We start from the raw sequence: 12,057 nt of genomic DNA on the forward strand, positions 1-12,057 counted from the left end.
AGAAGCAAGGGAATATGGGCACTTTTCAAAAACTACCACGTCACAATACTAATAAAAAAAACAGTGTTCATGTGGGCGCCATTGCCTAGTCCGTCTGAGTATTGGTCCTGGTAGAGGGGAAACTTGGCAAAAGCCAGACCGAGGGTTCAGCCTTGACAAGTTAAGCTGTCAGGCAGCTCCAACTGAATACCATACAAAAAAAAAAAAAAAGATCGTCGAAAATCAATTGAGCTCTGGAGCTACAATGGGAAAGAGAGAGTAAGTTAATTTAGAACTCTTGAACATTTCCGAATGAAATGAATCTATCAAGGTGTGTGCATTGTACTCTGTAGCCAGAGTAGTGAAGTGAACCCGCCTTGATTCTATTATCCGAAAAAAAAATGGTCCAGGGATCCTAAAGTTTTACGGATTTTTTGTATTAATTTAGATGGAAATATGCCTTATCAAATATATAGCAGTTGACTTTGAATTTGATTACCTGTGCACTGATTTGCACAAACCGGGCGAATATATACGAATTTTGCAATTGAGTAAATATTTCAGTATTCACCTTATAATGCAATTTCCAATACTGGACTCAATTTTTAAGTGTCTCGTAGTTATTACCGTTTTGATTCATATTACGGACAGCTTCTTATTCCGGACACTCTACTTTGTATGGGAAACATTTCACACGAAACGTTTCAATTTTTGCCGTTCAAAAGTTCACTTTTTCGAGGCTCGTTTCAATAAGCTATTTCCATAAATATCTATGCAAAATTATAATGCCCAACTGCCATAGACGTCTCTTTAGTGGTTTAACGATTTCAATTGATGATTTGACCTTTCTAACCATGATTTTCATGAGCTGTCCGGAATTCGAATCAATGTGTCCGGAATATAAGGCAAAAGTGAGGAAGCGTCCGGAATAAGAATCATCAAAAGGCCATACATTTCGATTTATTTTAAATTATTCAAGTAGCGGAAGCGTATTCTTTACCCACCATTCGAAAGTTAAAGGTTTCCGGCGCTCGATAACGTTGAGGAATCATACAGAACTATTTATTATGTATGCTCTATGCTGTGTTATGTCCGTAATATGAATCAAAACGGTATATTTGTTACTCATTGAACGTTTTAATTTTTATTTTCTTCGTTTTAATCTAGTTGTCAGTTCTAAGCATTTTGGTTGACGTCTTATACGATGCAAGCCAGAAAGACCTACAATTTGAAACTAAACGATTATAAGATTTTTGTTAGAACCTTGACTCATTTTGCGATGAAGGCCAAATTTCGTGGATTTTTAGGCTTTCGCGGAATTGCGAATTTCCATTACCTCTAACGATGTTGTTCTTAATGTTAATTCTTGTTATTTATAGCTTGTTAATTGTATCACGATCAGGGATGGGAAATGTACTGTAGCAAACATATACCACCTCGACATTATTTTTATTTTTTTTTATTTCTTTATTAGTATCATTTCAAACAATACATTCATTTCTTATATCTAGGTGTTCTGTGTTATTAGACAACACTATCATCCTAATTTGGTAAAACAAATTTAAGATTTTATTAACATTTTGTTAACAACATATTACATTTCATTTGCCGCTGCAGTTCAGATTTTTTACAGATGAGTTGTTTTCACCTGCTTATAAGAGAAACAAAAACGCTTTGAATATACTTAACCTAACTTAATGAGCCCTAGATACTTAACTTCATCTGACCAATTTATTGGAACCCCTCTCATCGTGACAACATGTCTACTTGAAGGTTTCAAATAAAGAGCTTTGGGTTTATGTGGGAATATTATTAGTTGAGTGTTGGAAGCATTAGGAGAAATCTTCAATTTTTGCAAGTATGAAGAAAAAATATCCAAACTTTTTTGCAATCGACTACAGATGACACGCAGACTTCGTCCTTTGGCGGAGAGGCCATCCGCAAACAAAGATTTTTGACATCCCTGAGGTAACTCAGGTAAGTCAGATGTGAAAATATTGTATAATATTGGTCCCAAAATGCTGCCTTGATGAACACCAGCTCTTACAGGAAGTCTTTCAGATCTGGAGTTCTGATAATTAACCTGAAGTGTACGATTTGACAGATAACTTTGAATTATTGTAATAATGTATGTTGGATTTTTTTTTAATTTTACGATCAAACATTCATGCCAAACACTGTCGAATGCTTTTTCTATGTCTTAAAGAGCAAGACCAGTAGAATAGCCTTCAGATTGGTTGGAACGGATCAAATTTGTTACACGTAAAAGTTGATGAGTGGTTAAATGTCCATGGTGGAATCCGAACTGTTCATTGGCAAAAATTGAATTTTCGTTGATGTGGGCAATCATTCTATTCAAAATGACCTTTTCAAAAAGTTTACTGATGGAGGAAAGCAAACTGATTGGACGATAGCTAGAAGCTTCTGCAGGATTTTTGTCTGGTTTTAAAATTGGAACAACCTTAGCATTTTTCCATTTGCCAGGAAAATATGCTAATTGAAAACATTTGTTAAATATATCAACTAAAAATGATACGCTACTTTCTGGAAGTTTCTTGATGAGGATGTAAAAAATTCCATCATCGCCAGGAGCTTTCATATTTTTGAATTTTTTAATAATAGTTCTCACTTCTTCCAAATCAGTCTACCAGGAATTTTCGAAAACGTTCTTTTGATTGGGAATATTTTCGAAGTCCTGAGTAACTTGATTTTCAATTGGACTAGTAAGTCCTAAATTAAAATTGTGCGCACTTTCAAACTGCATAGCAAGTTTTTGAGCTTTTTCGCAATTAGTTAGTAATAATTTGTTTTCCTCTTTCAATGCCGGTATTGGCTTGTGAGGTTTTTTCGAAATTTCAGATAATTTCCAAAAGGGCTTAGAGCCAGGGCCCAATTGAGAAATTTTATTTTCAAAATTTTTGTTTCTTAATTGTGCAAAACATTTCTTGATTTCTTTCTGCAAATCCTGCCATATAATTTTCATAGCAGGATCGCGAGTGCGTTGAAATTGCCTTTTCCTCACGTTTTTAAAACGGATCAAGAGTTTAAAATTATCGTCTATAATCACGGATTCAAATTTTACTTCACATTTTGGAATTGCAATGTTTCTGGCTTCAACAAGGGAATTTGTTAAAGTTTCAAGAGCATTGTCAATATCAAGCTTTGTTTGTAAAGGAATATTAACATTAAGATTAGAGTAAATAAATGTTTCATATATATTCCAGTCGGCTCGAAAATAATTGAAAGTGGAGCTGATAGGATTGAGAATCGCTTCATGTGATATTTGAAATGTAATGGGGACATGATCAGAATCAGCATGAGTAATCAGTTGGCTACAAAGATGACTAGAGTCGGTTAAGACCAAATCAATCGTAGAAGGATTTCTAGAAGAGGAAAAACATGTAGGGCTATCAGGGTATTGAATTGAGAAATATCCTGAAGAGTACTCATTATATAAAATTCTGCCGTTGGAATTACTTTGAGAATTATTCCATGACCTATGTTTGCATTTAAGTCACCAATGACAAAAAAATTTGACTTATTGCGAGTCAATTTTCGCAAGTCAGTTTAGAGCAAATTAACTTGCTGTAGAGCATTGAAAAGGCAAATAGGCAGCTATGAAAGTATATTTACCAAACTGTGTTTCAACAGAAACACCTAAAGTTTCAAAAACTTTAGTTTCAAATGACGAAAACAGTTGATGTTTTATACGCCTACACGGGAAAAAATTCTGTGGTAATAATTACTATTGTAGCTGACTACGCCCATTCTTGAAATTACCATGGAATTTTAGACCAATTTACTATGTTTACGGTACATCCCACCATATAACTGGTACATTCGACAGAAATAATTTTCAACAATCTGATTTCGACTACAAACATGGTAAAATCAAGCGCGTTTCTGGTCTGCTGAAAATTGCCGGTGCGAGCGCTTAAGTTAACCCCCTAAAATAGTAGTTCTTACCGCACAATTTTTTTGCGTGTATGAATGATGATTGCAACTCCCCCACATGCCCCATCAAGTCGATCGTTACGATAAACAAAAAAGTTAGGATCTCTTTTGAGTTTTGATCCAGGTTTCAAATACGTTTCAGTAATAACTGCTATATAAACGTTATTAGCTGTAAGAAAATTAAACAGCTCATCCTCTTTACCATTCAGAAGACGAGCATTCCAATTTAAAATATTTAAATTATTATTTGGATCCATTAGAAAAACGTAATCCAATAACAATTTTATTAGTAAATTTTACACCAACTTGGACTGCTTCAGTCTTAGTGGCTTCGAACATTGCATCAATCATTAGATTCAATTGTTCATTTAGAAAATTAAAATCAGAGGCATACATATCACTTGAAGTGGGTACATTATCTGATGATTTCCCATTAGAATTTTCGGTAGACGAAAAAGCGGAGTAGGAGTTACATGTGGCGGTAGGGTTTTTTTCCATTTGATTTGAAACAAGTAGAATGGGTACTCATAGAACGAGAAGGGGAGGAGTTCAAATTACCTGCTACGATGTCGGCAAAGAATTTATCGTGGGTAGATACATTCGGAATTGAAAGATTCGAACGGCTACCCGACGGATTAAAATTAGTTTGGTTGTGATGATTATGATCTCCTGATGGGTATGATCAAGCGATCGTTAACTGAAAAATGAGCATTGTTCGATAGTCTACCAGGCAAATTCCGGGAACGACCGTTATCGTAACGGATATTATCTTTCATCTACCTGGCACGAGCCTCAATGACTCTCCATCGCGAAGGACAATCCCAAAAATTGGACTTATGATTGTTCCGTACCGACTTAAGCGCGTTGCCTTTTAGGCATCGCTGCAATCGTGCGAGGTTTTCAGTGTTGTTAAATCCACACGCCGCGGTGGAGTTGTGGAAGCTGCTGTAGAAAATTGGCCATTCTTCTGGATCCCCAGAGAAGTCCGGAAGATCCGTCGGCAGGACTTGTCTGGCTGCCAGTTGTTCGGGGGAAGGCCGACGTAAGTTGATTTGTTCCGAATTCAACGCTGAAGGTTGACTGTTATGAAATCCCGTGTCGAGGTTGAAGTTCATAGGGGGAAGCATTGGGGTTTGGCGGCTTAACAAAACTGCTTCGTAATTGTTTTGTTCACATACATCACATTCACATTCACATACATACCTACCTATTTAGTTTACTACCTAGTACAACTAGCTATCCAATTCTCTCTCTATTGCCACACACAACACAGTATGTATACTCATCCACACTCACAATAGAAAACCATTGTACCCAAACTGAATTTTAATAAAACGAGACCCAATTAGTATTATCCTACACTTCAATCGGAGCACTCTATTTTCCTTACGTTCGAGTAGCCTCCTTACAAATTGATAGTACGCTAAATAATGTTAGTATTAGGAAATAAAATATTTTTGAATTATCTAAAATCCTTACAGTGTTTCCTCGGATGAGACAAATTTAGACATTTCAACAATATTAAAAAAATTGTGATGAATTTACATAATTTTGAAATTCCTTATATGGTTTAAACTTGTGTAGGTAGGTAAATCTGAACTGATTAGCCCATTGTTAAAACTCATTCAATCCGACGGATAGCAGAAGAGATTTTCATGAGCTTAATAGGGGATTATAGCCCTGCAAACATGTACAAAAACCACAAACCCATTTTAGCCTCATAATGTTAGTTTCTAATCATTGCACTTTATTTCACAATGCTACGAAGAAGAGAAGATCCTCCTCTGTCTCCCAGCGGTGATAGTTTTTATTTTAATCGGTTTATCTGCATGATAACAACGAGCTACACACTCGGTTACCAATGTTTTTAGGGTGAAGATACAAAGAAGCCAAATCCCGAATTTTCAAAAGCACATGTCTAGAGAAGCAGACAACCGGTAACTCACGGGTCACTCGCTGGTGGTGACCAATCAATAAAATGTTCAACGCAAAAGGTTGTCATGTTCTCTAGATTTGTGCTCTTGAAAATTCGTGGTTTGACTTCGATGCATCTTCACTTTAGGACGAGATCATAAGTTTTGCGAGAAATATTTCCTAATAACTTCTTACATTCTTATGACCAATTTAAGTACGATTTTCAAGGTTTTTCGTGGAAAATAATTAAAATGACGCTTGAGACAGTTTTGCGATTATGCGTATAGCATATGTCATGTATGCTTATTACAGCTCTTTTGACCAAGAACAACTTTACCTTCCATGCCAAGGTGTTCAAATGGTTTGATCTTGCAGTTTGTCCGGTATCTCCATACGTTCAACGCAATGTGCGTCGGTACAAAAACACATCCATAAATACTTCACACAAAATAAAAAAAAAATGTTGTCGACCGATTTTTTTTTGTTTTGGTCGCAAATTAAAGAGCAAAGTCATGTGATTTCATGCCAAAATTTGTTCCAAAATTTTCGGCTCTGGGGCTTTAACCCTAAACCCTTAACTTTAACCCATTGGGTACGCCGCTGCTGTACGATATTAAAGCGAAATTGTCAAATATGTCGAATGTGACAAATATGCAGTTATGGGCAGGGTTTCTTTTAAAATCTTGGACTAAATACATTCTCATAAAATACACGGCAAAAAATGCTAGTAATCATAATCCTTAGCACAGTTCTCATAGAATCTTCGGTGAGATGTTGAGAAGCAAGTAGGTATTTGTTTTTGATTTTGGAAAATGGATTTGTATGGTCTTTTGCAGAAATTTGACCCACGGCTCATATCCGCCTTTTAACGAACAGTGTCCAGAACGTTCTCTTAAATAAAGGGACAAAATGGGTCAACTTCAGTAAAGTTAAAATGTATCTCTACGAATATGCAATACTTACTTTATTTCCTCTACTCACCCAATATTCACATACGTATGGACTAAACAAGAACAATAAATCAACACAGATGCCATTAACCCGAATTTGATTTCCCCGAATCATCACCATCAATCATTTTATCACCAGTCAGCCTAAGTGAGTACAACATTCATAAAATGGTGAATCTCCTGATAACTGATAACACAACTGTTTCGTTCAGTATTTCATCGCTGATTGTATATGAATGAAATATTTGGTAGTTTTCTAACATTATCTATAATGAAATGATAACACAGTTGACAGCCTATACTCGTAACCGTCGGACGCGTTTTGAAATTCTCCCGTGCTTCATATCAGCAAAATGAGTGGTGTTCGCAAAAACACTTTGGTGATTGATTTTAGTGTCGTTCCTGCGCGACCTGAGGTTCGAAAAGTCGAACAATTTTTGGAACACGAAATCAAACTGAATCTATCCGATGTGAAAAGTATTCAGCTACACAACACGCGTAACTGTGTATACATCGAGATGGTGGACAACAGTACAGCGCTGCGCTATGAAAAAGCGCACAATATCAAACGCGTTATTGTCTATAAAGATAAACAGTTTAAAATACCAGTATATGTGGACAGCGAGGCAGTGACTGTGAGAGTGCATGACCTGCCCCCATCCGTCCCTCATGCGACTGTCGGTGACTTCATGATGAAGTATGGGGAGGTGTTTTCAATACAGTCCGAGCGTTGGAAACACTACTTTGCCGGAATACCTAACGGAGTTCGAGTGCTTCAGATGCGAATAAAGCACCCTATCCCGTCGTATCTCACGATAGCCAATGAGGTCTGCTACGTGGAACACCCGAACCAAATCAGGACCTGTCGACGGTGCTCCAAGCCATCGCATCCTAACCAAAAATGTTTGGAGGTGTCCTTAACTGGACGCGAACCTGTAACAGCAGCACCAGCCGCTTCATCAACCGAACAAATTTTCAACCAGGCGGATTTTCCGCCGATTAGCAGTGAGCAATCGACCCCATCTTCCCCTGAAGCGAGTGATCCGTTTGCCAAAATATTGGCAAAAGGTAAACGTGCGCTTACCGAACTGGACAACAAAACACCTATAGAACAACAGAGCTCAAGTGAAAGCGACGACGACAACGACGGGAACGGCAGTTCATCTTCTCCATGCGAGAACAACGATGGCACAAACAAGAGACGGCTGTCAACGAAGCGCGGGAAGGAGAAAAAAAAGTTGTGTGCTATTCAGGGATCACAGAGTAGCTGTGATTCCAATTTGTCAAATAAATGATAATTATTATCAAGGATATTCGGCCCCGTAAAGCCTTTGGGCGTTTGGGCCTGCCAAATAAATAATTTGGAAAAAAAAAGAAATGATAACACATTAGTTGTATAAAATGTCTTTATTCAATCATTTCAATCCAATTACATTGCTTGCTGCTGAGACATTTTGTGTATTTTTTCGCCTACAGGCCACTACAAGTAATTTAGTTTAGTCAAAATTATTTCATGTGAGCAATTGCAGGCATATTAAAAGCTAAAATGCTTTTATTTGTTGTAGCACTAAGCGTTTATCTACATCATACTTATATTCAAATAGTACTTTTATGTCGCGTTTGATATTATAAATATGAAAGGCATAATAAAATTAATATTGCTTCTCGTTTGATGAGTTCTTTGTATGCATCATAGTTAAAATCTCTTTAATATTAACAACAATGTGGGTTTATGTATCTATTGATTAAAATTTAACAAATGGATGTTATAACACACAAAGTTTATTGCTAGAGAGCGCTATGAATACAACAGTTGGATTGATTTCCTAGAAAGCCAATCACCACAATTCCCTAAATGAACCGTATGAAATAAGGCAAGTCAAACCCGTTCAGTTGAAATTTGAATTTCTGCAATGAACGTCTCCAAATGGCCTTATCGTAGAAACTGATTTAGTCGAATGGAATCTCTAACGTAACATTTTCCTTAAAGTTTTAACGCGGATGGTTTGAATCCCTATCCGTTATTATTTCTAAATATTTGGCAGGTACTTACGAAGCTAGGCGTGTGTTACAAAAACAAAAAATAAATAAATAACAAACAAATTGATGTCTACGTAATCTAGGACAAAAGAGAAGAAATTGCACCAAAAATATTACCATTATTGTTTTTGGTATTATAGCTGTTGCTTTAGCTATAACTACCTTACTTCCTAGTCACTGTAATCGAGCTAAACAATATTTCACTATGTCGCCTTATGAAACTAATCGGATTGTTTTAATTATTGCACATCCGGCCTTACTAAACGCTAATATTGCATTTTGCGCTTGTCTTGTTACTAATCCTAACATTCGTAGTCTTATGTTCTAGTTTCGTTTTTGCTAAAGTATGCTTTATTATGTGTTTAATACACACTGTCTATCTACTAAACTTGTGTATTGCATCTTCCTATCACAACTCTTCCGTTTCCATACAGTTGGTATGGACAGTTTTAATTGACGTCCAATCTCACATGCAGCTGGATCCTGTTAGTAATGGCTTGTATTTGACACAAGTTAGAAAAGGATTCAAAAACCAAAAAACGGAGTAACTTTGATCAGCTGGATAACATTGATCAGTTTGATTATCATAGACAATCCGAATGAACAATTATCGTTGGAATAAATTCAAAGCATACATCGAATATCCGTAGTACAAATTTCCAGCACGGCCTACCCGTATCGGCACGTTTAAAGATCTAAACAGCAGACAGAATCGTAAATATACCACGTTTTCATCGATGGACGTCACTCAGAAGTATTCTGAGATATAACCAACATCACGATAGGTCCGATGCTTACATTGGCCCTGGTGAAATGACGCCCAAATTATTTTGCGCCACATATAGCGTTGCCGCATGATGGTGAGATCGATCCATGGTAGGCGATTAATGGTGCTGGTGGAACAAAGCTCAAGAAATGAATGGTTCGACAAAAAGTAAGTGTCAGGAGGTTTTGGAGAAAAATGCTACAAAACGTACGTTGAAGTTGGCGGCAATACTTAAAACGATACTGAAGCGGAAACAGTGAACCGGCATATTGTGGAATAAAAATCGTGTTACGTTTAAGTATGATTTGTTGCGATAATATGTGCCAGTAGAGATATAATAAATATTGTTAGTACATAAAACATCGAGGCAAATATTGCTCCGCCAGTCGTGACTCGACCACCCCTGCCGAAACCTATCCTCATTAACCAGCCGCATCATTGGGAAAAATATACGCAGTACGTAAGACCAGCACACAAACTGCATAGCAATCTCCGGACAAACCAACACGAATGAGATGCGAAGGGAAAAAGCGCCCCATGATCCCCACTGTTTCAGTTGGAGCAAGAGAGCGATTGCCGTCATACCAGCCATGTACGCACACACACCATGGCAAGCAAGAGAGCGATCAAGTTCGACTTAGCAAATCTGGCATTGCATTCGCATTGGCTGTTCACATAGCGCGATCGATCGGGTCAGTTGGCACCCAGTTCGGTGTCACGTGCCGAGCAAAAGTTGTGCGAAAAAGTGAACCAGAAGATTTCCCACAAATGGCAAAAGTGAGAAGTGCAATCTGGTTAGCGCAACAAACCGATGCCGAAGGAACACGGTCCATCGCCGGTACGTGGTCGCGAGGATAATTTCGAATCGTTGGTGGCGAATCACGCTTGACGTCCCTCTAAAAAGCGATCAAATGGAAGGCACGAAAAGGCGTCTGGTCAGTAGCTTTGATGGTGAAAGAAGAACGCTTGATCAACTTTGTGCTTTAATTCGGCAGTTTTGCCGTCGCCGTGTTCAATCGATCGTGTGGTCGCCATCAGGACGGAGGCAAAGTCGAAGATACTCTGAAAAACCATTGTCATTATCGGTGGTGGGATTGCATCAGATGCACAAAGGTCGGAACGATTTGGCATCGATAATACGCACACAAGCACCGCGCCTGTCTGGAGCCGGATCCTTCGCAAACAAGTGCATACGACGGACAAAAAAACCCATCGAGCGACGAGCGAAGACTGACCTGTCGGACGACAGGGGTTTTTTTCTTCCTTTTGTAGTTTCGCATTGTTTTTGCCAGAGACGGCCCAACTACGGTGTGTGCCAGGCAGAGGCTGCCAACCCGATTGTGGTGGACCACAAGGAATCCTCATTGAGCAGTAAATTCAGTGTACCATCGTCAAGGCAGAATCGTGACCAATAAGCAGAGGTTGCCAACGCGTCGAAGAGGCAGTTCATTACAGCGGGTGGCACGGCAACTGCGCAGAAGAACAGCTAGCGCAGCAGAGCGTCCGATCTAGAATGATGTGGCAGGGGGAGTCTGCGGCGGCGAAGGTTTGACGGGCGGTGCCGTGAGTACCAAATGACTATAGATTTAAGTCAATCGATGTTTTCTTAGATAGTGCCAAGGTAAGTCCTCGAAGAGAGAGAAGCTAAGAGTTAGATGGTCATCAGAAGGTTCAATACACGTTACTAAAATAAATATCTGGCTTTGTGCTTGAGTTGAGGCCTCTAGCCCTCAGTGTATGTCTCAAATTCATTTTCGCTATTGGTAGTTCTTGTTCCACCAAGTCGGGAAGTTGCAACAAGCGCCGCATGCAAAAAGCAAAGTGTCAAAAAAGGAATCTTAAGAAACGTTGATGTTCTGTCAGAAGTTCAATGCATCTCGCAAATCGTCGTGCCGCGATCCGAAGTGTGACGCGAGTTGATCGAAGGATGGAAGCAGCACTACGATGAAGACGTGAACAGTACCTGAACACAGGTACAGAGGGTCATGGCAGCGAAGATGATAGCTACGTCGCTACAGCTGACAGTGAAAACTAACCTACTCCCACAAAAATACTTCAACCAAAGAGGTACCAGAGGAGTCCGTAATACGTGCAAAGAGGCAACGCTCAGAGGTTGGCAGCAGGAATGGGATAAATCCACTAAAAGTAGATGGACCCATCGGCTAATACCAAATGTGTCAGATTGGTTCACCCTCCACCTAAATCGCTGGACCGCCCGAGGAGGAACAAATAACTCCCCAATAACTTATGCATACCATATTTTGGTATCATACCAAAATTAGGTATTATTCAGTTGCCAATACCTCAATTTGGTATTATAATGGTATTGAAAAAAATCTTTAAAACAATTAATTTTGTGGGCTTCGTAGCCGTGCGGTTAGTGTCACCAAGGCACTTAGCCGCATCTTGCTAGGGAGTGTGGGTTCGATTCCCGCCTCAGACCGAAAAACTTTT

This window comes from Aedes aegypti, chromosome 2 (assembly GCF_002204515.2).
Source record: "Aedes aegypti strain LVP_AGWG chromosome 2, AaegL5.0 Primary Assembly, whole genome shotgun sequence".
In the NCBI taxonomy this organism is placed as follows: domain Eukaryota; kingdom Metazoa; phylum Arthropoda; class Insecta; order Diptera; family Culicidae; genus Aedes; species Aedes aegypti.